Raw genomic sequence first — 22,506 nt, 5'->3', positions numbered from 1 at the left:
CCGTCCCCGCTCCCTCACCCTGCGGGGACACCGTTCTCCCCCCGCCGACGCACCCGGAAGCCCCGCCCAGCCCCCAGCGCAGCCCCGCGTTCCCCAGCGGGGCTCCGGACGGCCGCTGCCGCCCGGCTCCGAGGCGGCGCGACCCTCCTGCCGGCCTCGCCGCCCCCCTCGCTCAGCGACCGCTCCGCTCCTCCCTTGGCTCACACCGGCCCCTCCACGGCCACCCGGGGCACAGCAGCCCCACCACCAGCCCCACAGCCTGCAGCTACTCTGGCAACACAGCCCCTTTACAGGGAGGGGCCGTCGCCATCAGCCTCACTGCCCGCACCTGGGGCTCCCCTGGCCCAAGCCCAGAGCTGGAGCCCGGCAGGAACAGGCAGCCATCACCCAGCCCCCACCGTGCGTCACCCCCGCCCCTGGGCTCCATCACAGCCCCTCGCCCGGTGCAAAGGAAATGCAAACGCAGCCGTGAGGGCAAAGGAGGCGGCGAGTGTTTATTCAGTCATGCACGTAACAAGTCCCGGGAGCAAGTCTGCTCCGGGGCTTGGAGCCTCCAATGCTCCCCCTGCCCCTGGGACACCTCAGCAGTCATTCCTGGAGCCGTGCTCGTCAGTCCGGCGGGGAACAGACAGTCGGTCGGTCAGCTCCTGGAGCGATGGAACGCTGGGCAGAGGCGGAGGCCACTAGAAAAGAAAAGCGGCAGCCTGTTGGACAGCGGGGGTGTAGTGAGAAAGCGTGAGGCAGGGAACAGGACAGCCAAAGAAAGATAGGGACAAGGAGCCTGACAGAGATGGAGAAAGAAGCAACAGGGAGAGAGGAAGGGAGTCAGCAGAAAGAGGGAGAAGGAGCAGGACAGAGACCGATAAAGAAGGGTGGGGAGCAGGATGGAGATGCAGAAAAAAACAGGGATGGGCAGCATGACAGAGAGGGAGGAAACAAGCATAGGGGCAGGGAGCCAGGACAGCAAAGGATGGAGGGAAGGGAAGGGGCAAGGGGAACAACACAAAACAAACCACATAGCTACACGCTACAGGGCAGAGAGGGAAGAATTAAGAAACAGGGACAAGGAGCCGGAAAAAAGAGAGCTGGAGAGCAAAAGGAAGAGCAATGTGTACAGAAAGAAGAGGGGGGAAATTCTAAAATAGGGTCAGAGCCAGAGACAGTGAGATGGAGAAAGGACAAAAGCAACAGGCTACAGGGCGGAGAGGGAGGAATTAACGAATAGGGACAGAGAGCTGGCCAGAGAGAGACGGAGAAAAGCAAAAGATCACACGGGTGACAGGGCAGAGAGGGAGGAATTAAAAAACCAGGGACAGGGAGCCAGACAGAGAGAAAGGCAGAAATAAAATGGGGAAAAGAGACGGGCCACAGGGCAGAGAGGGAGGAATTGATAAATATGGACAGGGGACCAGACAGAGCACGATCATGACTGAGAACAGAAAAAACGGGGGCAGCAGCCAGTTGCGACCCCCCCAACACGGGGCAGCAGCCACTCGCGCCCCCCCCCCCAACACGGGGCAGCAGCCAGTCGCGTCCCCCCTGACACGGTGCAGCAGCCAGTCGCGTCCCCCCCCCAACACCGGGCAGCAGCCACGCACGTCCCCCCCCCCGACACGGGGCAGCAGCCACTCGCGACCCCCCCGACACGGCGCAGCAGCCACTCACGTCCCCCCTGACACGGTGCAGCAGCCACTCGTGCCCCCCCCGAACACGGTGCAGCAGCCACTCGCGCCCCCCCCCCCCCCGACACGGTGCAGCAGCCAGTCGCGTCCCCCCGACACGGTGCAGCAGCCAGTCGCGTCCCCCCTGACACGGTGCAGCAGCCAGTCGCGTCCCCCCCCCAACACCGGGCAGCAGCCACGCACGTCCCCCCCAAACACGGGGCAGCACCCACGCACGTCCCCCCCCCGACACGGGGCAGCAGCCACTCGCGCCCCCCCCCCCGACACGGGGCAGCAGCCACTCGCGTCCCCCCCCCCGACACGGGGCAGCAGCCACTCGCGACCCCCCCGACACGGGGCAGCAGCCACTCGCGACCCCCCCCGGACACGGGGCAGCAGCCACTCGCGACCCCCCCCCCCGACACGGGGCAGCAGCCACTCGCGACCCCCCCCCCCGACACGGGGCAGCAGCCACTCGCGACCCCCCCCCCCCCGACACGGGGCAGCAGCCACTCGCGACCCCCCCCCCCCCGACACGGGGCAGCAGCCACTCGCGACCCCCCTGACACGGTGCAGCAGCCAGTCGCGTCCCCCCCCCAACACCGGGCAGCAGCCACGCACGTCCCCCCCAAACACGGGGCAGCACCCACGCACGTCCCCCCCCCGACACGGGGCAGCAGCCACTCGCGACCCCCCCGACACGGGGCAGCAGCCACTCGCGACCCCCCCCGGACACGGGGCAGCAGCCACTCGCGACCCCCCCCCCCGACACGGGGCAGCAGCCACTCGCGACCCCCCCCCCCCGACACGGGGCAGCAGCCACTCGCGACCCCCCCCCCCCCGACACGGGGCAGCAGCCACTCGCGACCCCCCCCCCCCCCGACACGGGGCAGCAGCCACTCGCGTCCCCAAAATATACCAGGACGAGCTCCCTTCTCCCCAAAAGAAAACAACACCAGCTCTCCTCCCCCCAACACAGCAGCAACTCAAGCCAAAAACAGAGCAGCAACTCTTCCCCCGCACCAGAACAGGAACACTCGCGTCCCCCCCGACACGGTGGAGCAGCCACGCGCGTCCCCAAAATATACCGCCCCTCTTCTCCCCAAACACACGGAGCCACCGCCCCTCTTCTCCCCAAACACACGGAGCCAAATCCTTACCATCTAACACCCTCCAAAAGGGATTAGTACACCCACATAACATATACATACAGAACCGAGCCATGTACTTGACATCCTCAGGATCAGCCCTGCAAAGGTGAAAGGAAGTCTGATGCTATGTCCCTGGATGCTCCAGCGCTCAGCTCCTCTCTCTGGTGCTCTCATTGTGGCAAAACACTGGTGAAGGTATCTAGCAAAAAGCAGAGAGCACTACAGGGACCTGGAAACCAAAAAGAAGACTAGACTCTATCTGCAAGAATGAACTACAGAAACCCTACCAAGAAGACTTGTAACCAGGAAACAGAAAATATGAAAAGCCCAGAAAGCTCAAAAAGACAGGACAGAGTACCATACAGCAACTGAGATTACCCAATAAACGAAGCTGTAAAGACAAAAGGTCCCAAATACCTTAACCCACTCAAACGCTGCAACCGACTGAAGGAATAGCAGATCGCTGACCCCATGGAAACCCAGGAGCAGAATGAGGCCCCTGACCAGAGGCTGTGGCTCATATATGCTGGGACCCACCCACCACCCTTTCCACAATCCCCTGGGAAAGGGGGGGGGGACAAACCACCCAACGACATAAAGGCGGCCGGAGGAGCGGAAGGGAGTTTTCTCATCTATCTTAAGTTTACAGCCTACAAAGCGCTGAACAAAGGCGGCAACCCTTACTAGAAATGACATCTATTGCATCAGCAACGTGACCAGGTAGGGAATTTAGCTTAATTTTTCTGGGGCGCAGATACAGTAAGATAGATGTCATACTAAGCTATGTGGGAAAGTAGCTCGTTAAATGCAATAACAATATCATTATCAAAAATTACATACGTTAGGTTCGTATTTAAACAAAAAAACCAAAATGCTGTGGGGTTATACTTCATTTCTAGCAAGACCGCACGTGCTACCTAACTGCTACCGGAACTACTTTCTGGATAGGACTGAATGACAAAGCAGAACCAGATCCCGTAAGAATCCCTTCTCAAAAATATCTCTGGCTGCAAAGTAAATTATTTACTGTAAATGACCGACGATTCAGAGTCGCCTCGACGGCCTCTCCGACTGACTCCCTTAACAGAACTGGATGAGTCCCAAAGGACAGAAAACACAAAAAGCCCATGGAAATACAAGAAGTGTATCAGAAGCTGTATGAAGCAGCATAATTAACACCTAAGCAGCTAGAACAAAAGTGAATTGCAAAACGCAACAAAAAACCACCCCAGGAGCTGCGTTGAGAAGAAGAGATGGAGGCTATCGCCTCTGCTGAAAAACTCAAGAGACCATCCGAGCCGACAACAGACATCTCTGGGTACCAGATACCAAACAGAAACAGACTATAAGACAGAAAACAGACTGCTGCGGAGCACCAAGGTGGGTTCGGAAAAGGTTGTGACAGAACAAGAGGCATCGTCACAGGGATTAGAGAGGTCCCGAAGGGGGCGGAGAGACTAAAGAAGTCTCGGGGATGCAATGAGCTCAAAAGGGAATAGAAGAAAGCACAGATGTCCTCAGGGGACCGAACAGAGGTGCACCAAACGGGTGAGAGAACAGACAGACCGACCGGGGTAACAGATGCGGACTCAGGAAGGGGTCTGAGGGGAAAAGAGGGGTGCAAAGTGCCCTCCCGAGCTAGAGCGGGTCTCTGGGGCGTAGGGGATGTCTCACGAGAGCTCGGCAACAGGGAGCGGAGAAGTCCTGAGGGGGCCTGAGAGACCAAAGAAGCCTCACAGGTAACAGTGAGGAACTCTGCAGGGATTTCAACAAAGTACAGATGTCGTCACGGGGCTGGGGGGTGAACGAAGGCATCCTAAATGGCAAAGAGTAAGACAGTGCTCTGAAGCACACACAAAAAAAGTCTAAAGGGACCTACAAGAGTGCTGTGGAGTATAAGAAAGGACTCAGATGACGTTGTTATAGAGAGCAGAGGAATCGGGGGGGTCAGGGTAAGAAAAGAAGGCTTGGAGATACAGCGAGGGCCTTGGAGTCTCGGGGGGGCATCTAGGCAAACTACAGATGACCGACTGAGGAACCAAACAGAGACACCCTCGATGACAGAGAGAAAGATAAATGAGCGCTACGTACCAAAGAAAGATGGCAAGCCCTGATGGAACAAGAGAGATGGAAAGGGAGATGAAGAGCTACAAGGTGCTGTGGAGAATGAGGAGGGTCTCGGGAGGCATCGTGACTAGGAGAAAAAAATGTCCCGAGGGAGCCAGAGAGACCCAAAAAGGACTGGGGACATGATGAAATCCAGAGGGGACGTGAACCGAGAAAACATGTCATCAGAAGGCCAGGGAACGACTAGAGGCACGGCTAGAGGGAAGAGAGGACCAAATAACTGGGCTGGCTCACGGATATGGACTCAAGAAGTCTTCTGAGGGAATGAGAGGGGTGCGAGGTCTCCTACAAAGCTAAAAGCGTGCTAAGGGCAACGTCAAAGGCATCGATAGGCATCGTGACACCATTAGAGGGCTCCTGAATGGGCCAGAGAGACCAAAGAAGGCCCAGGGACACAAGGAGGAAGTCTGGAGGGGATCTGAACAGAGTACAGATGTCCTCAGGAGGCCAAGGACCGAACAGAGGCATCCGACGTGGCGGAGGGAAGGTAAGAGTGCTCTCAGGCAAAATGAAATCCTGAGGAAAAGTTGTCTCTGAATAAGGAAGATACAAATGCTGCTGCAGAACTCAAGGATGGCCACGGAACACAAGGACGCTCGCAGGAAGCATCGTGACAGAAATAGAGGGTGCTGAGGTGGCCGGAGAGATAGAAGGGGGCTCGAGGGCACAAAGGTACTCGGGAGGGGATTTGAACAGAGTACAGATGTCGCAAGGGAGACGCTGACCCATTGGAGGCGAGCGAGATGGAGGAGAGGACAAAAAGACTGCTCTGAGGAGATGTTTTGACAAAATGAGAGGGGTACAAATTACACTCCAGAGACAAAACCGTGCCGAGGAGACCCTCTAAAGCCTCGGAATGAACTGAGAGAAGAGAAAAAAAAATAAGAGACACAAAGAAAATATCAAAACTGACACGGTATGTGACAGACAAGAAAGAACTACAAAATAGGGATAGACAGCTGGATAGAAGATGTAGAAAGAAAATTTAAAAAGCAAAAGGGCACAAAGTAGAGGAGAAAAAAATTTAAAAAGAGGGACAGAAAACTAGACAAAAGTATACATAGAAAAAAATTGGGAAACGAAGGCAACAAAGGAGGAAAAATTTAAAATACAGGGACAGCAAACTAAATAAACGGAGACATAGAAGGAAAATTGAAAAATTGAGAGAGTACCCAACAGACAAGAAAGATTTAAAAAATAGGGATGGGAACTAAATAAAAGCAGATGTAGAAAAAAAAAATAAAACCCAACAAGATTAAGGAAATAAAGGGAAAAATTAAAAAATAGGGACAGCGAACTAAAATGGAGACATATAAAGTAAATTTAAAAATGAACAGGGTACACAACAGACAAGAAAGAATTAAAAAACAGGGAGTTGGATAAAAGTAGACATAGAAAAAAAATTTTAAAGTGACAGCAGTAAAGAAAGACAAGAAACGATTAAAAATAAAGACAGTGAATGGGATAAAAGTAGACAAAGAGAGGGCATTTTAAAAAAGGATTAAGAAAATAAAGGAAAAAATTTAAAAAGAAGGACAACTAACTAAAACGCAGACAGAAAGAAAATTTAAAAAGCAAAGGTGTAAAGGACAGACAAGAAAAAAATTAAAATACAGACAGTGAACTGGATAAGCGGAGACACAGACAATATTAAAAGCAACTGGTATTAGGGAAATAAAGGCAAAAAATTTAAAAAATAAGGACAGCTAACTAAACAGAAACATAGAAAGTAAATTTTAAAAGCGATGGCGATTAAGAGAGGAAAAGATAAAAAATAGAGGCAGAAAACTAAATAAGAATAGATGTAAAAAATTTTAAAAGCAACGGGAATAAGAGAGGAAAAGATTAAAAAACAGGGACAGCAAACTAGAATGGAGACTAAGAGAAAATATTTAAAAAGGTGGCACTAAGGAAAGACAAGAAATAATTCAAAACTTAAGACATCAAAGGGGGTAAAAGTAGACACAGAACATTGTAAAAGCAACAAGGACTAGGAGAAGTGAAGAAAAAAAATTAAAGAATAGGGACAACAAACTAAATAAATGGAGACATACAAAGTAAATTTTTAAAGTGATGGGATACATGACAGGCAGGAAATAAAAAAATCCAGATAGGGAGCTTGACAAAAGTAGGCATAGAAGGAAAACATAAAAAGGGATGAGGTACAGGACGGACGGGAAAGAACTAAAAATAAAGACAGCAAACTAGATAAAGAAAGACAGAGAAGCAACATCTTAAAAGCCAAGGGATTAAGAGAGGAAACAATTAAACAATAATGATAGCAAATGAAAACACAGCCATGGAAACAAAATTTTAAAATGTGAGCACTAAGGCAAGACAAGAAATGATGAAGAAATAAAAACAGCAAACAGGATAAAGGAAGAAAGAAAGAAAGATTAAGGAAATAAGGAAAAAATTTAAAGATAGCAACAGCGAACTACAACAGAGACGTAGAAAGAAAATCTAAAAAGCGACAGCACTAAGGAAAGAAGAGAAAAAATTAAAAGAAAAGAGAGAGAACTAAATAAAGCCAACGGCATAAAGGTAGAAAATATGAAAAAGCAACAGGGATTAGGGAAATAAATGGAAAACATTGAAAATAGGGACAGCGAACTAAAACACAGATGTAGAAATAAAATTCAAAAAGCGAGGGCACTAAGGAAAGACAAGAAGTAATTAAAAAATAAAGACAGTGAATGGAATAAAAGCAGACAGAAAATTTTAGAAGCAAATAGGATTAAGGAAATAGGAAAAAGTTAAAAGTAGCGATGGCAAACTAAAACAGAGTCATAGGAAAAAAAATTAAAAAGCGACAGCACTGAGGAAAGACAAGAAATAATTTTAAGAAAACAGCAAATGGAATAAAAGTAGGCACAGAACGAACATTTAAAAAGCAATAGGCATTAGGGAGATAAAGGAAAAAATATGAAATAGGGACAGCAAACTAGAACAGAGACATAGAAAGAAAATTTTAAAAGGGCTGCACTAAGGAAAGACAAGAAATAACTAAAAAATAAAGACAGTGAATGGAATGAAAGCAGACAGAAAATTTTAAAGGTGATGGGGATTAAGGAAATTAAAAAACCCTAAAATGTAGCAACGGCAAACTAAAACAGAGACGTAGAAAGAAAATTTAAAAAGCAAAGGGATTAAGAACAGAGAGAAATAACATAAAATACAGGGTCAGCAAACTAAATAAATGAAGACATGAAAACAAAATTTAAGAAGTGATGAAGTAGAGGACAGGCAGGAAAAAATAAAAAACACAGACGAGGAACTGGATAAATGGAGACAGAGGGAGAAAATTTAGAAAGCGACGGGGTAATGGCCACAGGGCTAAGAAGTGAAATATTGGTAAAGGGAGCCGGATAGACAGCCACAGGGAAAGGACATGGGAAGAGTGACAGGGTGCAGAGCAGAAGACGACACTGACAGCAGAGACAGGCGGCCGGGTAGAGGGAGACCTGGAAATGCAATCTTCACAAGCAATGGGGAAGAAGGCAGCATGGGAAGAATGAAACGATAGCGGGTGGGGAGCCGGAAAGGGAGATGATGGAGGACAAGAGAAATATATTTAGACAAATAATTAGACAATTATTGTGAACCAGGTGTTTACGTAAATCATTACTCTGTCATGTATATGTAGATAATTTGTGTTACATTTATATTCTGTCATGTGTTTGATAAAGAGCAGATGTTTGTGCATACCAATTAGTCCTGACCCTCTAAAGATAAAGAACCCTGACCTTCTGAAGATAGAAGACACAGGAACTATAAAAACAGTTTGTTGTAAGGTGGATAATGAGACGGTCTGATAAGCATAAAGGACCTTCAAGCTGTCAGCAATATATTCAAAGATCAGCGAAACCTGGCGCCAACTAGGTGAAAGGGGATGAGGAAGACTACCAGCCTTCACCGCAAGGACCCCGGCCCAGAATTATTTGGAAGATCTGCGCAGACGCAACTAATTAGCAGCTAATTAGCATGAGGAGCGAGGATAGGCGTGGTTAGATAATGAATATGTATAGGCATTATTAGAATATTCATTACTCAATTGTATAAATGAGATGTAACTTTTGTTGTGGCCATGCATGATAGGTGGAGAGATCCCCCGTGCATCCAGCACGCTGCAAATAAAGAATATACTACTTGGACAAATTCGTGAATCAGAGAGGCAGAGGAAGGAAACGAGGAAGGTAACGGTGTACAGGGCAGTGCTGGCAGAAGAGCAAAAAGCTTTGGGGAACCGGACAGCCCGAAAGGGAGACGGAGGCAGGGACAGGCAAGGAGGCAGGCAGAAGTCTGGAGAAGCGTGGCAGAGATGGGCCGGGACACAAGCGAGGGGACTCACGACTCACCACAGTTCCTGGCACCAGCAGGAGACCAATACCACCCTGAGGCTTCTCTCTCTGCCTCTGCCTCCTCTGCAGTGCCGGCTGCCCGACCCTCACCCACCCAGGAGGAGGAGGCGGGTGCCTCGACGCTCCTCTCCCACGAGGCTTTCCGGATGCAAGGTGGCTTACACTTGCAGCCAACAGAGGCACTGAGCTCCCAGCGCCATGTCCCGGAAGTGTGCTCTGTCGGGAACGGCTGGGAGGGATCCTTCCTCGCTGTAGGGACCAACCGTTCCCTGCTGGAGGCAGCTGCCTGTGGAAGCCCCTTGGTTTCACTCCTCAACCAACTCCTGCAAGCAGGCATGCCCAGACAGCCCCCTCAGCAGACAGACCCCTTGACACAGCAGGGCCAGCCCCATCCTCAGCCTCATGGGCGGCACCTGGGGCTGCCCTGGCCCATCCCCACCTGCAGCCTTTTTAAACCCTTGGCCCAGCCCCATCCTTACCTCATGGGTCTCACCTGGGCTGCCCCAGCCCACAGCTAGAGCCCATTGGGAACAGGGGGCCATCACCCCCTCCCCTGTACCAGTCCACAGGCACAAGCTCTGCACCCAGGGGCTGCAAACACATCCAGGGGAAGCAGGAAAAGTTTATTCGTTAATGCGCATAATAAATCCTGGCAGTAAGTTGGCTACAAGGCTCAGTGCCCAAATGCAGCAGGACAGAGGGAGACAAGGGAAGAGAAAAACAGGAGGAAGGACAGAGCGACATAGATAAGAGGTGTGGGACAGGGAGCCAGAAAGCAGGACTGTGTGAACAAGAAAGGGACAGGGAGCAGGACAACGGTGTAGAGAGGGGAGAGCAGAGAGATTGCGGGAAAAACACAGGGAGAAAGAGACAGAGGAATAAATAAGAGAGACAGGGAGCAGGAGAAAGAGGCGGAAGGGACCAGCAAGACAACAAGATAGAGACAAGACAAGGGATGGGGAAAAATTCTAAAGTGGTAGGGGAAAAGAAACATAGGCAAGAAATAAAAAATAGAAACAGGGAGCCAGATAGAGGTAGACATAGAAAGAAAATTTCAAAAAGCAACAGGGTACAAGAAACGTAGGCAAGAACTAGCAAATAGGAACAGGGAGATAGAAAGAGGGAGATGTAGAAAGTAAGTCTAAAAAGTGACAGGGTACAGAACAGAGAGGGAAGAATTAATTACAGACAGGGAGACGGATAGAGGGAGACAGAAAATTTTGCAAGCGACAGGATACAAGTATCTTCCACAAGAATTAAAAGATAGGTACATGGAGCTGCACAGAGGGAAGCGTAAGAAGAAAATTTGAAAAGTGACGGGGTACAAGAAACACCGGCAAGAAATTAAAATTAGGTCAGGGAGACAGAGAGAGGGAAAGGTAGCAAGAAAATGTAACAAGTGACTGGGTCCAAGAAACATATGTGAGAATTAAAAAGATAGGCATGGAGTGGTAGAAAGGAAGTTTCAAAAGAAACAGGGTACAAGAAATATAGGCAAGAATTAAAAATTAGAGACAGGGAGCCTGATGGAAGGAAACTGTGGTGGGTTGACCTTGGCTGGCTGCCAGGTGCTCACCGAGCCGCTCTGTCACTGCCCCTCCTCAACAAGACAGGGGGAGAAAATACAACAAAAAAGCTTGTGGGTCGAGATAAGGACAAAGAGATCACTCACCAATTCCTGTCACAGGCAAAACAGACTCGACTTGGGGAAATTAATTTAATTTACTGTCATTCAAAAATCAAAGTAGGATAATGAGAAAAAACAACAAATCTAAAACACACCTTCCCCCCTCCCCCCTCTTTTACCCTGGGCTCATCTTCACTCCTGACTTCTCTACATCCTACCCCCAAGCAGCGCAGGGGGACAGGGAGCGGGGGTTGCAGTCACACATTGTCTCTGCCACTCCTTCCTCCTCAAGCTCTTTTTCTGCTCCAGTGTGGGCTCCTCTCCATGGGACCACAGCTGCTGACAGGAGCCTGCTCCAGTGCAGGCTCTCCACGGGGGTCACAGCTTCCTTCAGGCGCATCCACCTGCTCTGGCATGGGGTCCTCCACAGGCTGCAGGTGCATGTCTGCTCCACCGTGGACCTCCATGGGCTGCAGGAGGACAACCTGCGTCACCATGGTCTTCACCACGGGCTGCAGGGGAATCTCTGCTCTGGTGCCTGGAGCACCTCCTCGCCCTCCTTCTTCACTGACCTTGGTGTCTACAGGGCTGTTTCACACTCACATTTTCTCTATCACAGCTTCTGCACAGCACTTTTTAGCCTTTCTTAAATGTCCCATCACAGATGCACTACCAGCGTTACTGATGGGCTCAGCTTTGACCAGCAGCAGATCCATCTTGGAGCTGGAGCCAGCTGTGCCTGACATGGGGGTAACTCCTGGTGTCTTCTCACAGAACCCACCCCTGCAGCCCCTGCCCCCCCACCCCAGCTAACAAAACCTTGCCACGTAAACCCAATACAACAGCGACCGGCTACAGGGCAGAGAGGGGGGATTGAAAAATAGGGAAAGGGAGCCACGGGGAGACAGGAAGAGGGGAAAAAAATAGCAACGAGCTATAGGCCAGAGAGGAGGAAGGGACAGGGAACCAGACAGAGAGATGGAGAAAAACAAAGAATAGTGATAGGCCACAAGGCAGAGAGGGAGGAATTAAAGAAGGGAACAGTGAGGTGGACAGAGATAAACTGAGAAATACCAAAAAACCTCCATGAGCTGAAGGGGAGAAACAGAGGAATTAAAGAATAGGGACAGGGAGAGAACAATAAAGACAAAAATGGGCTATGGGACAGAGAGGGAAGAAATTAAAACATAGGGACCGGCACCTGGAATGGAGAATCTAAGAAAGACAACATATATCTAGAATACAGGGCAGAGAAAGAGGGATTTAAAAATAGGGACATGGAGCCAGAGGCTGGGGGGGGGGGGAATTGTGAAGGGCTAAAGGGCAGGCAGGGAGGAATTAAAAAAAATTGGGATAGGAAGACAGACAGATAGATGGAGAAAGACAAAAATAGTGATGGGCTGCAGGACAGAGAATGACCAAAAAAAAAAAAAAGAGGGACAGGGAACAGGACAGAAGTGCAGAGAGAAAAAGCAAACTGAGAGGTAGAACAACAGAGAAAGAGGGGGACTTGCAGAATGAGAGAGGGAGAGGTGCAGGGAAACAAAAAAATTACAGCAGTGAAAGAGAAGAGGGGGCAGAGAGTCACCGGGATGCAGAAGGGGGACGACACGGCTCCAAGGGTCCAGGATTCTCCACAGCTCCTACTCTTGGAGCTGCAGGGAGAATTTGACAGTTTGGTCATGTCTTCCTCTCCCTCCCCCTCTCTTCCTCCTCTGTAGCTCCAGTCACTTGACTGTCATCCACCTAAGAGAATAGATTGCTGTCTTACAATATGAGGCTTCCCAGATATGCAGCCTCACATGTGCACACACTACATGGCCGTACTGTGCTTTTGGTTACGCATACAGACCCTGCCGTGCACATTGGTGATCGGATCTGCTGAGGACTATGCTAAAAGGGATCCTTCCTCACCTGGAGAGAGGCAGGCTGTCTCCTATCTGCAGGAGGAGGCAGCTGCCAGCTGGATCCTTTTTATTTTATGCTTTACCTTTTTCTGGCCTCTCCAGCTTCAGCCACAGCAGTTCCTGTCCACAGCCAGTAAGTGCTCCGCCTGTCCCTTTTCGCCCATGCCACTAGGAGAATGAGGCCAAAAGCAACACACACAAACCTGAGCCGGCTGCAGTCAACAGCATCCCCAGAAAGGAACTGACAACTGAGTCCTCAGTACTACCTCTGGGAGAGGAAAAAAACCAAGCAACTGTTAGCAGAGTGATGACTGTAGGAACCCCTCCTTCTGCAGGAGCTGCTGGAGACGCCGCTCTTTCCCCAAACTGATGCTAATGGCACCTGCATTTATGGAGAATAAAGCATATTCAAGGGCCAGCGTGCTGCTGTGAGGACAGGGTTTGGGGGCAGTCTGTGGCTATAGGACAGGCTTCAGGGGAGGTGCTGGAGCTGGGGGCAGCTGCACGGGGTGAGTAGGGCTGGAGGAGCTTTGTTGAGTTGGGGAGGCACCCAGCGCCTTTCCAGGGGGTGGGAAGGCCTCCAGGTACCCGGGGTTGGGGTGGGCAGCCATCTCCTGCCCCTCTTCCTCCTTCCTCTCCACCAGCTCTCAGAAAATCCCTGGGAGGTGCCCTGATGGGGCCTGACTCCAACTGACCATGAACCTCTCAGCTGGAAACATCCTTGCAGCTCGTCAGCATTCTCAGACAGGCATGGCCCAGCAGGACCACCTCCTGGGGCTGCAGCCCTTTTACACAGAGGGGCCATCACCATCAGCCTCACTGGCCCCACCTGGGGCTCCTCCAGCTGCAGCCATGGCCCCTTACACCCAATATGTAACCTGCTCCACTGGACTCTCTGACAGCCCCTCACCAAGTACAAAGGACTACAAACGCAGCCATGAGTGCAAAGGAGACAGCAAGTGTTTTATTCATTAATGTGTATAATTCCTAGGAGTGAGTCTGCTCCAGAGCTCAGTGCCTGTACACTCACCCTTGCCCTGGGACAACTCGGCTGTCGTTACTGGAGCAGCAAATACAGAGAACAAAAATACAGCAAAGGGGAGCAGGACAGAGGAACAGAAAGAGAAAAATAAAATGAGGGAGAAGGACTGAGGAGCAGAGAAAGAAAGGTACAGGGAAAAGGACAGTGAGATGGAGAAATCAATAAAAAAAGAGATGAGGAGCCCTGCAGTGACATGGCGGAAGAAAAACAGGATCAGGGAGCAGGACAGAGGGAAAGAGAGAGAAAATAATGAACAGGGAGCAGAACAGATGGATTGGGAGAGAAATTGAATGAGAGGAATAAGGAAGGAGGGAGGGAGAGAAAAAGATAGGGAACAAGCCAGAGGGACTGAGGGAAAAGAAGAGGGAGACAGATCAGGATAAAGAGACGGAGAAAGAAAAAACAGTGACGGACTGCAGGATGAGAAAAAGGGCCAGGGAGCAGGACAGAGGGGAATAACGGGGCAGCGAGCTGGGCAGGGGGATATAGCGAGACAGGCAGTGGTATGGAGATATACAGACAAAAATGTTAGGGGGAGAACGGAGGACAGAATAAAAGAAAAGGGACAGGGAGCGGGGCAGAGATGGAGAAAGAAACATTCGAGGCAGAGAAAGAGGGACAGGTAAGACAACAGATAACTGGAGGAAGAAAGGAAAGGGAACAGCACAGAAGGTCACAGACAAAAAGAGAGGGATGGGAGAAAGAGAAAAAGAAGACAAGGGAAAAGGACTGAGGAGCAGAGAGAAAAAGGTACGGGGAAAAGGACAGAGGTGGAGAAAACAAAGACAGGCTAGAGGCAGAACAAAGAGAAAGACTGACAAGGACAGGGAGCAGGACAAAGTGATGGAGGAGGAAAAAAAATAGTGATGGACAGCGAATAGGACAGAGGAAGAGAGAGAGAAAGAGAAATAAACAAAGAAACAAAGAAATAAAGAAATAAAAATCACAGCAGCGTGGGAAAGAGGGGGGGCCAGGGGAGGGGCAGGGAGGGCCCAGGACTCACCGCAGCGCTCGCTCTCGGCGCTGCCAGGAGAATTTGCCAGTTCGGACGCTTCTTTCTCCTTCCCTCCTCCCTTCCTCTTCCGTAACTCTGGTCGCTTGGCTGTCCTCCACCTAAGAGAATACATGGGTGTCTTACAGCTCTCACAAGATGAGGCTTCCTAGACATGTAGCCTCGCTCACTCACGCACTACGCGGCCGTACCATGCTGCTGGTGACGCATACAGACCCTGCGGTGCATGTGGGCAGCCTGACCTGCTGCGGACTACAAAGAAGGATCCTTCCTCACCCGGAGAGGCAGGCTGTCTCTTGCCTGCAGCGGGAGGCAGCTGCCACCTGGATGTCCTTCAGTTTCTTCTTCTTAACCTTTCTCTGGCCTCTCCAGCTTCAGCTGCGGCAGCTCCTGTCCACAGCCAGTAAGCGCTCCGCCTGTCCCTTTTCGCCCCCACGCCGCGAGGAAAGCGAGGCCGGGCAGACAACCCACGCAAGCCTGAGGCAGGTGCAGTCAACGGCATCCCCAAGGGAGGAATGGAAAACTGCGTCCTCAGCACGGCCTCTGGGAGAGGGAAAGAAGAAGCAGCACCCGTTATTACCGTAGATGGCCCCTGGCCAGACCCCCTGCTTCCGCAGGGGCTTCTGGAGATGCCGCTCTTTCCTCGCGCTGGTAACAGCACCCGCGTTAAGGGAGAATCACGCACATTCGAGGGCCAGCTTGCGGCCTTCACTACAGGGCTTGGGGGCGGCCTGGGGCTATGGGACAGGCTTCAGGGGAAGTGCTGGAGCTGGGGGCAGCTACACAGAGCGAGCGGGGCCGGGGGAGGCTCAGAGGGAGCTCTGGTGAGTTGGGCAGGTGCCCTGCGCCTGGGAGGGTGTCCACCTCCTTCCCCTCTTCCCTTCTGTCAGCTCTCGGGTAAGTCCCTGGGGCTGACCTGACCCGGCTCGCCTGCAGTGGATCGGGAGCCTGCCGCAGCAGGCGGTTTGAAGCTTCCCGTCCCGCCACCCTCGGGCAGCCATCGGGCAAGAGACACGCGCCGAAGGGGCTCACTCACCTCACCGGTTGCCAGCGCGCCGCCATGCTGCTGCCGGGCAGTGCGCATGCGCAGGACGCCGACGGCGCGCCGGAGGGATCAGAGCCGGCGTGCGATCGCCGGGCTGCAGTACCGCATTTCGGCCACCAGGGGCAGCAGGGAAGGCGGCGGCGGCGCTGCTGCGTACCTGGGCAGTGGCGGCGCTGCAGTACCGGGCTGCGGCCACCAGGCGGCAGCAGCAGGGAGAACCCGCCGGGCGGCGCGTGCCCGGGGCCGGCACCGGCGCCGCGGTCCCGCGCTTTGCGCGCCGAGCGGCCGCCGACGCTGCGCACGTGGGGCGGCAGCGGCGTTTCCTTACCGGGAGGCAGCAACGAGCGCGGCGGCATCGCCTCGCGAGCACCGCAGCGTCGCATCGCCGTTACCGGCGGACGGCAACGTGGAGCGCGGTGGCGCCGCCGCCCATGCGCAGCGCCTACCCGCAGTACCGCTCCTTGGTTGTCGGGCGGCAACAGCGAACGCAGCGGGGGCGCGCACCACCGCCCATGTGCGGCACCCGTGCTGCAGTCCCGCATCTTGGTCTCTGGGCGGCAGCAGCGAGAGCGCAGTTTAGCGACCCACCCACCGCGCGCCACTGCGCATGCGTAGCACCCGGGCTGCACTACCGCGCTTCGGTTGCCCGGCGGCAGCAGCCAGCGCGGCAGCGTGCTCAAGCGCACATGCGCGGCGCCCGTTCTGCAGTACCGACTTTTGGTCACCAGGTGGCGGCAGCATGCGCGGCGTTCCACCTGCAGTACCACGTTCCTGTCACCGGGAGGCAGCAGCGAGCACGGGGGAACGAGCCATTGCGCATGCGCGGCACCCGAGCTGCAGTACCGACCTGTGGTCGCTGGGAGGCAGTAGCGAGCGCGGCGTGGCACCCCCACCGCGCATGCGCGCCGTTCCACCTGCAGTACCACGTTCCTGTCACCGGGAGGCAGGAGCGAGCACGGGAACGAGCCACCGCGCATGTGCGGCACCTGAGCTGCAGTACCGATTCTTGGTCGCTGGGAGGCAGTAGCGAGCGCGGCGTGACACCCCCACCGCGCATGCGCGCCGTTCCACCTGCAGTACCGCATTTTGGCCGCCCGGCGGCAGCAGCGAGCACGAGGGCATGCGCCACCCCGCATATACAGCGCCGCACCTGCAGTGCCGCAAGTTGCTCATCAGGGGGCAGCAGCGAGCACGGGGGGGGGTCGCGCGCCATCGGGCATGCACGGTTCCCCACCTGCAGTACCGCATTATTGTCGCCCGGCGGCAGCAGCGAGCCGGGCGTCGCGGCGCTCGTTCTGCAGTACCGGCTTTGGATCGCCGGGCAGCAGGAGCGAACGCGGTGTAGCACTCAACTCCGCGTGAGCGGCGCCCCTGCTGCAGTGCTGCGTTTCGGTCGCCGGGCGGCATTGCGAGCGGGGCGGCCTCGCGACAGCGCATTCGCGGCGCTGGAGCTGAAGTACCACATTTTGGTCGCTGGGCGGCAGCAGCAAGGGCAGGGGCATGCGCTCGCGAGGCGCGGCCGCACGGCTTGTCGGGGACCGGGCGCAGCGGGAAGGCCGCAGAAAACCACACGAAACCAGCAACAAAACTACACCTCGTGCCCCACCGCGGGAGCCGCGGCGGTAGCAAGGGCTACGCCGCGCCGCACGCGCCCGAGAGCCATGCGACTGCCCGGCAGCCGCGTCCGCGAAAACTACACCTCCCGGCAAGCACCGGCAGACACAGCACGGCCGCCCGGTCCCCGAGTGACGGAAGACTACACCTCCCGGCATGCTCCGGGGAACAAACATGGCCGACCGGAAGTCCGTGCCCCAGGACTACAGCTCCCGGCATGCCGCGGGAGGCAGCCGTCCCCGCTCCCTCACCCTGCGGGGACACCGTTCTCCCCCCGCCGACGCACCCGGAAGCCCCGCCCAGCCCCCAGCGCAGCCCCGCGTTCCCCAGCGGGGCTCCGGACGGCCGCTGCCGCCCGGCTCCGAGGCGGCGCGACCCTCCTGCCGGCCTCGCCGCCCCCCTCGCTCAGCGACCGCTCCGCTCCTCCCTTGGCTCACACCGGCCCCTCCACGGCCACCCGGGGCACAGCAGCCCCACCACCAGCCCCACAGCCTGCAGCTACTCTGGCAACACAGCCCCTTTACAGGGAGGGGCCGTCGCCATCAGCCTCACTGCCCGCACCTGGGGCTCCCCTGGCCCAAGCCCAGAGCTGGAGCCCGGCAGGAACAGGCAGCCATCACCCAGCCCCCACCGTGCGTCACCCCCGCCCCTGGGCTCCATCACAGCCCCTCGCCCGGTGCAAAGGAAATGCAAACGCAGCCGTGAGGGCAAAGGAGGCGGCGAGTGTTTATTCAGTCATGCACGTAACAAGTCCCGGGAGCAAGTCTGCTCCGGGGCTTGGAGCCTCCAATGCTCCCCCTGCCCCTGGGACACCTCAGCAGTCATTCCTGGAGCCGTGCTCGTCAGTCCGGCGGGGAACAGACAGTCGGTCGGTCAGCTCCTGGAGCGATGGAACGCTGGGCAGAGGCGGAGGCCACTAGAAAAGAAAAGCGGCAGCCTGTTGGACAGCGGGGGTGTAGTGAGAAAGCGTGAGGCAGGGAACAGGACAGCCAAAGAAAGATAGGGACAAGGAGCCTGACAGAGATGGAGAAAGAAGCAACAGGGAGAGAGGAAGGGAGTCAGCAGAAAGAGGGAGAAGGAGCAGGACAGAGACCGATAAAGAAGGGTGGGGAGCAGGATGGAGATGCAGAAAAAAACAGGGATGGGCAGCATGACAGAGAGGGAGGAAACAAGCATAGGGGCAGGGAGCCAGGACAGCAAAGGATGGAGGGAAGGGAAGGGGCAAGGGGAACAACACAAAACAAACCACATAGCTACACGCTACAGGGCAGAGAGGGAAGAATTAAGAAACAGGGACAAGGAGCCGGAAAAAAGAGAGCTGGAGAGCAAAAGGAAGAGCAATGTGTACAGAAAGAAGAGGGGGGAAATTCTAAAATAGGGTCAGAGCCAGAGACAGTGAGATGGAGAAAGGACAAAAGCAACAGGCTACAGGGCGGAGAGGGAGGAATTAACGAATAGGGACAGAGAGCTGGCCAGAGAGAGACGGAGAAAAGCAAAAGATCACACGGGTGACAGGGCAGAGAGGGAGGAATTAAAAAACCAGGGACAGGGAGCCAGACAGAGAGAAAGGCAGAAATAAAATGGGGAAAAGAGACGGGCCACAGGGCAGAGAGGGAGGAATTGATAAATATGGACAGGGGACCAGACAGAGCACGATCATGACTGAGAACAGAAAAAACGGGGGCAGCAGCCAGTTGCGACCCCCCCAACACGGGGCAGCAGCCACTCGCGCCCCCCCCCCCCCCGACACGGTGCAGCAGCCACTCGCGCCCCCCCCCCCAACACGGGGCAGCAGCCAGTCGCGTCCCCCCTGACACGGTGCAGCAGCCAGTCGCGTCCCCCCCCCAACACCGGGCAGCAGCCACGCACGTCCCCCCCCCCGACACGGGGCAGCAGCCACTCGCGACCCCCCCGACACGGCGCAGCAGCCACTCACGTCCCCCCTGACACGGTGCAGCAGCCACTCGTGCCCCCCCCGAACACGGTGCAGCAGCCACTCGCGCCCCCCCCCCCCCCGACACGGTGCAGCAGCCAGTCGCGTCCCCCCGACACGGTGCAGCAGCCAGTCGCGTCCCCCCTGACACGGTGCAGCAGCCAGTCGCGTCCCCCCCCCAACACCGGGCAGCAGCCACGCACGTCCCCCCCAAACACGGGGCAGCACCCACGCACGTCCCCCCCCCGACACGGGGCAGCAGCCACTCGCGCCCCCCCCCCCGACACGGGGCAGCAGCCACTCGCGTCCCCCCCCCCGACACGGGGCAGCAGCCACTCGCGACCCCCCCGACACGGGGCAGCAGCCACTCGCGACCCCCCCCGGACACGGGGCAGCAGCCACTCGCGACCCCCCCCCCCGACACGGGGCAGCAGCCACTCGCGACCCCCCCCCCCGACACGGGGCAGCAGCCACTCGCGACCCCCCCCCCCCCGACACGGGGCAGCAGCCACTCGCGACCCCCCCCCCCCCGACACGGGGCAGCAGCCACTCGCGACCCCCCTGACACGGTGCAGCAGCCAGTCGCGTCCCCCCCCCAACACCGGGCAGCAGCCACGCACGTCCCCCCCAAACACGGGGCAGCACCCACGCACGTCCCCCCCCCGACACGGGGCAGCAGCCACTCGCGACCCCCCCGACACGGGGCAGCAGCCACTCGCGACCCCCCCCGGACACGGGGCAGCAGCCACTCGCGACCCCCCCCCCCGACACGGGGCAGCAGCCACTCGCGACCCCCCCCCCCCGACACGGGGCAGCAGCCACTCGCGACCCCCCCCCCCCCGACACGGGGCAGCAGCCACTCGCGACCCCCCCCCCCCCCGACACGGGGCAGCAGCCACTCGCGTCCCCAAAATATACCAGGACGAGCTCCCTTCTCCCCAAAAGAAAACAACACCAGCTCTCCTCCCCCCAACACAGCAGCAACTCAAGCCAAAAACAGAGCAGCAACTCTTCCCCCGCACCAGAACAGGAACACTCGCGTCCCCCCCGACACGGTGGAGCAGCCACGCGCGTCCCCAAAATATACCGCCCCTCTTCTCCCCAAACACACGGAGCCACCGCCCCTCTTCTCCCCAAACACACGGAGCCAAATCCTTACCATCTAACACCCTCCAAAAGGGATTAGTACACCCACATAACATATACATACAGAACCGAGCCATGTACTTGACATCCTCAGGATCAGCCCTGCAAAGGTGAAAGGAAGTCTGATGCTATGTCCCTGGATGCTCCAGCGCTCAGCTCCTCTCTCTGGTGCTCTCATTGTGGCAAAACACTGGTGAAGGTATCTAGCAAAAAGCAGAGAGCACTACAGGGACCTGGAAACCAAAAAGAAGACTAGACTCTATCTGCAAGAATGAACTACAGAAACCCTACCAAGAAGACTTGTAACCAGGAAACAGAAAATATGAAAAGCCCAGAAAGCTCAAAAAGACAGGACAGAGTACCATACAGCAACTGAGATTACCCAATAAACGAAGCTGTAAAGACAAAAGGTCCCAAATACCTTAACCCACTCAAACGCTGCAACCGACTGAAGGAATAGCAGATCGCTGACCCCATGGAAACCCAGGAGCAGAATGAGGCCCCTGACCAGAGGCTGTGGCTCATATATGCTGGGACCCACCCACCACCCTTTCCACAATCCCCTGGGAAAGGGGGGGGGGACAAACCACCCAACGACATAAAGGCGGCCGGAGGAGCGGAAGGGAGTTTTCTCATCTATCTTAAGTTTACAGCCTACAAAGCGCTGAACAAAGGCGGCAACCCTTACTAGAAATGACATCTATTGCATCAGCAACGTGACCAGGTAGGGAATTTAGCTTAATTTTTCTGGGGCGCAGATACAGTAAGATAGATGTCATACTAAGCTATGTGGGAAAGTAGCTCGTTAAATGCAATAACAATATCATTATCAAAAATTACATACGTTAGGTTCGTATTTAAACAAAAAAACCAAAATGCTGTGGGGTTATACTTCATTTCTAGCAAGACCGCACGTGCTACCTAACTGCTACCGGAACTACTTTCTGGATAGGACTGAATGACAAAGCAGAACCAGATCCCGTAAGAATCCCTTCTCAAAAATATCTCTGGCTGCAAAGTAAATTATTTACTGTAAATGACCGACGATTCAGAGTCGCCTCGACGGCCTCTCCGACTGACTCCCTTAACAGAACTGGATGAGTCCCAAAGGACAGAAAACACAAAAAGCCCATGGAAATACAAGAAGTGTATCAGAAGCTGTATGAAGCAGCATAATTAACACCTAAGCAGCTAGAACAAAAGTGAATTGCAAAACGCAACAAAAAACCACCCCAGGAGCTGCGTTGAGAAGAAGAGATGGAGGCTATCGCCTCTGCTGAAAAACTCAAGAGACCATCCGAGCCGACAACAGACATCTCTGGGTACCAGATACCAAACAGAAACAGACTATAAGACAGAAAACAGACTGCTGCGGAGCACCAAGGTGGGTTCGGAAAAGGTTGTGACAGAACAAGAGGCATCGTCACAGGGATTAGAGAGGTCCCGAAGGGGGCGGAGAGACTAAAGAAGTCTCGGGGATGCAATGAGCTCAAAAGGGAATAGAAGAAAGCACAGATGTCCTCAGGGGACCGAACAGAGGTGCACCAAACGGGTGAGAGAACAGACAGACCGACCGGGGTAACAGATGCGGACTCAGGAAGGGGTCTGAGGGGAAAAGAGGGGTGCAAAGTGCCCTCCCGAGCTAGAGCGGGTCTCTGGGGCGTAGGGGATGTCTCACGAGAGCTCGGCAACAGGGAGCGGAGAAGTCCTGAGGGGGCCTGAGAGACCAAAGAAGCCTCACAGGTAACAGTGAGGAACTCTGCAGGGATTTCAACAAAGTACAGATGTCGTCACGGGGCTGGGGGGTGAACGAAGGCATCCTAAATGGCAAAGAGTAAGACAGTGCTCTGAAGCACACACAAAAAAAGTCTAAAGGGACC

At 54.6% G+C, this 22,506-nt stretch overlaps 3 long non-coding RNA genes across 7 annotated transcripts; all 3 read right to left on the bottom strand.

Annotated features, from left to right (window-relative positions):
- Window positions 1–469: 469 nt before the first annotated feature.
- LOC143173735 (uncharacterized) lies at window positions 470–3,093 on the bottom strand. Of its 2 annotated transcripts, none has more exons than XR_012997748.1 (2): window positions 2,873–3,093; window positions 470–683 (listed from the first exon to the last, which is right to left on the bottom strand). It is a non-coding gene; the product is annotated as an uncharacterized LOC143173735 (long non-coding RNA). The 2 variants fall into 2 exon arrangements; XR_012997747.1 differs by lacking the exon at window positions 2,873–3,093 and adding an exon at window positions 2,581–2,678.
- Window positions 3,094–10,846: 7,753 nt separating this feature from the next.
- On the bottom strand, window positions 10,847–15,978 carry LOC143173736 (uncharacterized). Of its 4 annotated transcripts, none has more exons than XR_012997749.1 (4): window positions 15,925–15,978; window positions 15,080–15,431; window positions 14,880–14,989; window positions 10,847–11,397 (listed from the first exon to the last, which is right to left on the bottom strand). It is a non-coding gene; the product is annotated as an uncharacterized LOC143173736 (long non-coding RNA). The 4 variants fall into 4 exon arrangements; XR_012997750.1 differs by lacking the exon at window positions 10,847–11,397 and adding an exon at window positions 13,082–13,102; XR_012997751.1 differs by lacking the exon at window positions 10,847–11,397 and adding an exon at window positions 14,581–14,690.
- Window positions 15,979–18,249: 2,271 nt separating this feature from the next.
- LOC143173739 (uncharacterized) lies at window positions 18,250–20,496 on the bottom strand. The gene is made up of 2 exons (XR_012997756.1): window positions 20,399–20,496; window positions 18,250–18,463 (listed from the first exon to the last, which is right to left on the bottom strand). It is a non-coding gene; the product is annotated as an uncharacterized LOC143173739 (long non-coding RNA).
- Window positions 20,497–22,506: the final 2,010 nt, after the last annotated feature.

The sequence above is a fragment of the Aptenodytes patagonicus genome, unplaced genomic scaffold (genome assembly GCF_965638725.1).
Source record: "Aptenodytes patagonicus unplaced genomic scaffold, bAptPat1.pri.cur scaffold_195, whole genome shotgun sequence".
Lineage (NCBI taxonomy): Eukaryota > Metazoa > Chordata > Aves > Sphenisciformes > Spheniscidae > Aptenodytes > Aptenodytes patagonicus.
The sequence above is the reverse complement of the archived record's forward strand: the minus strand, read 5'-3'. Positions and strand labels throughout refer to the sequence as shown.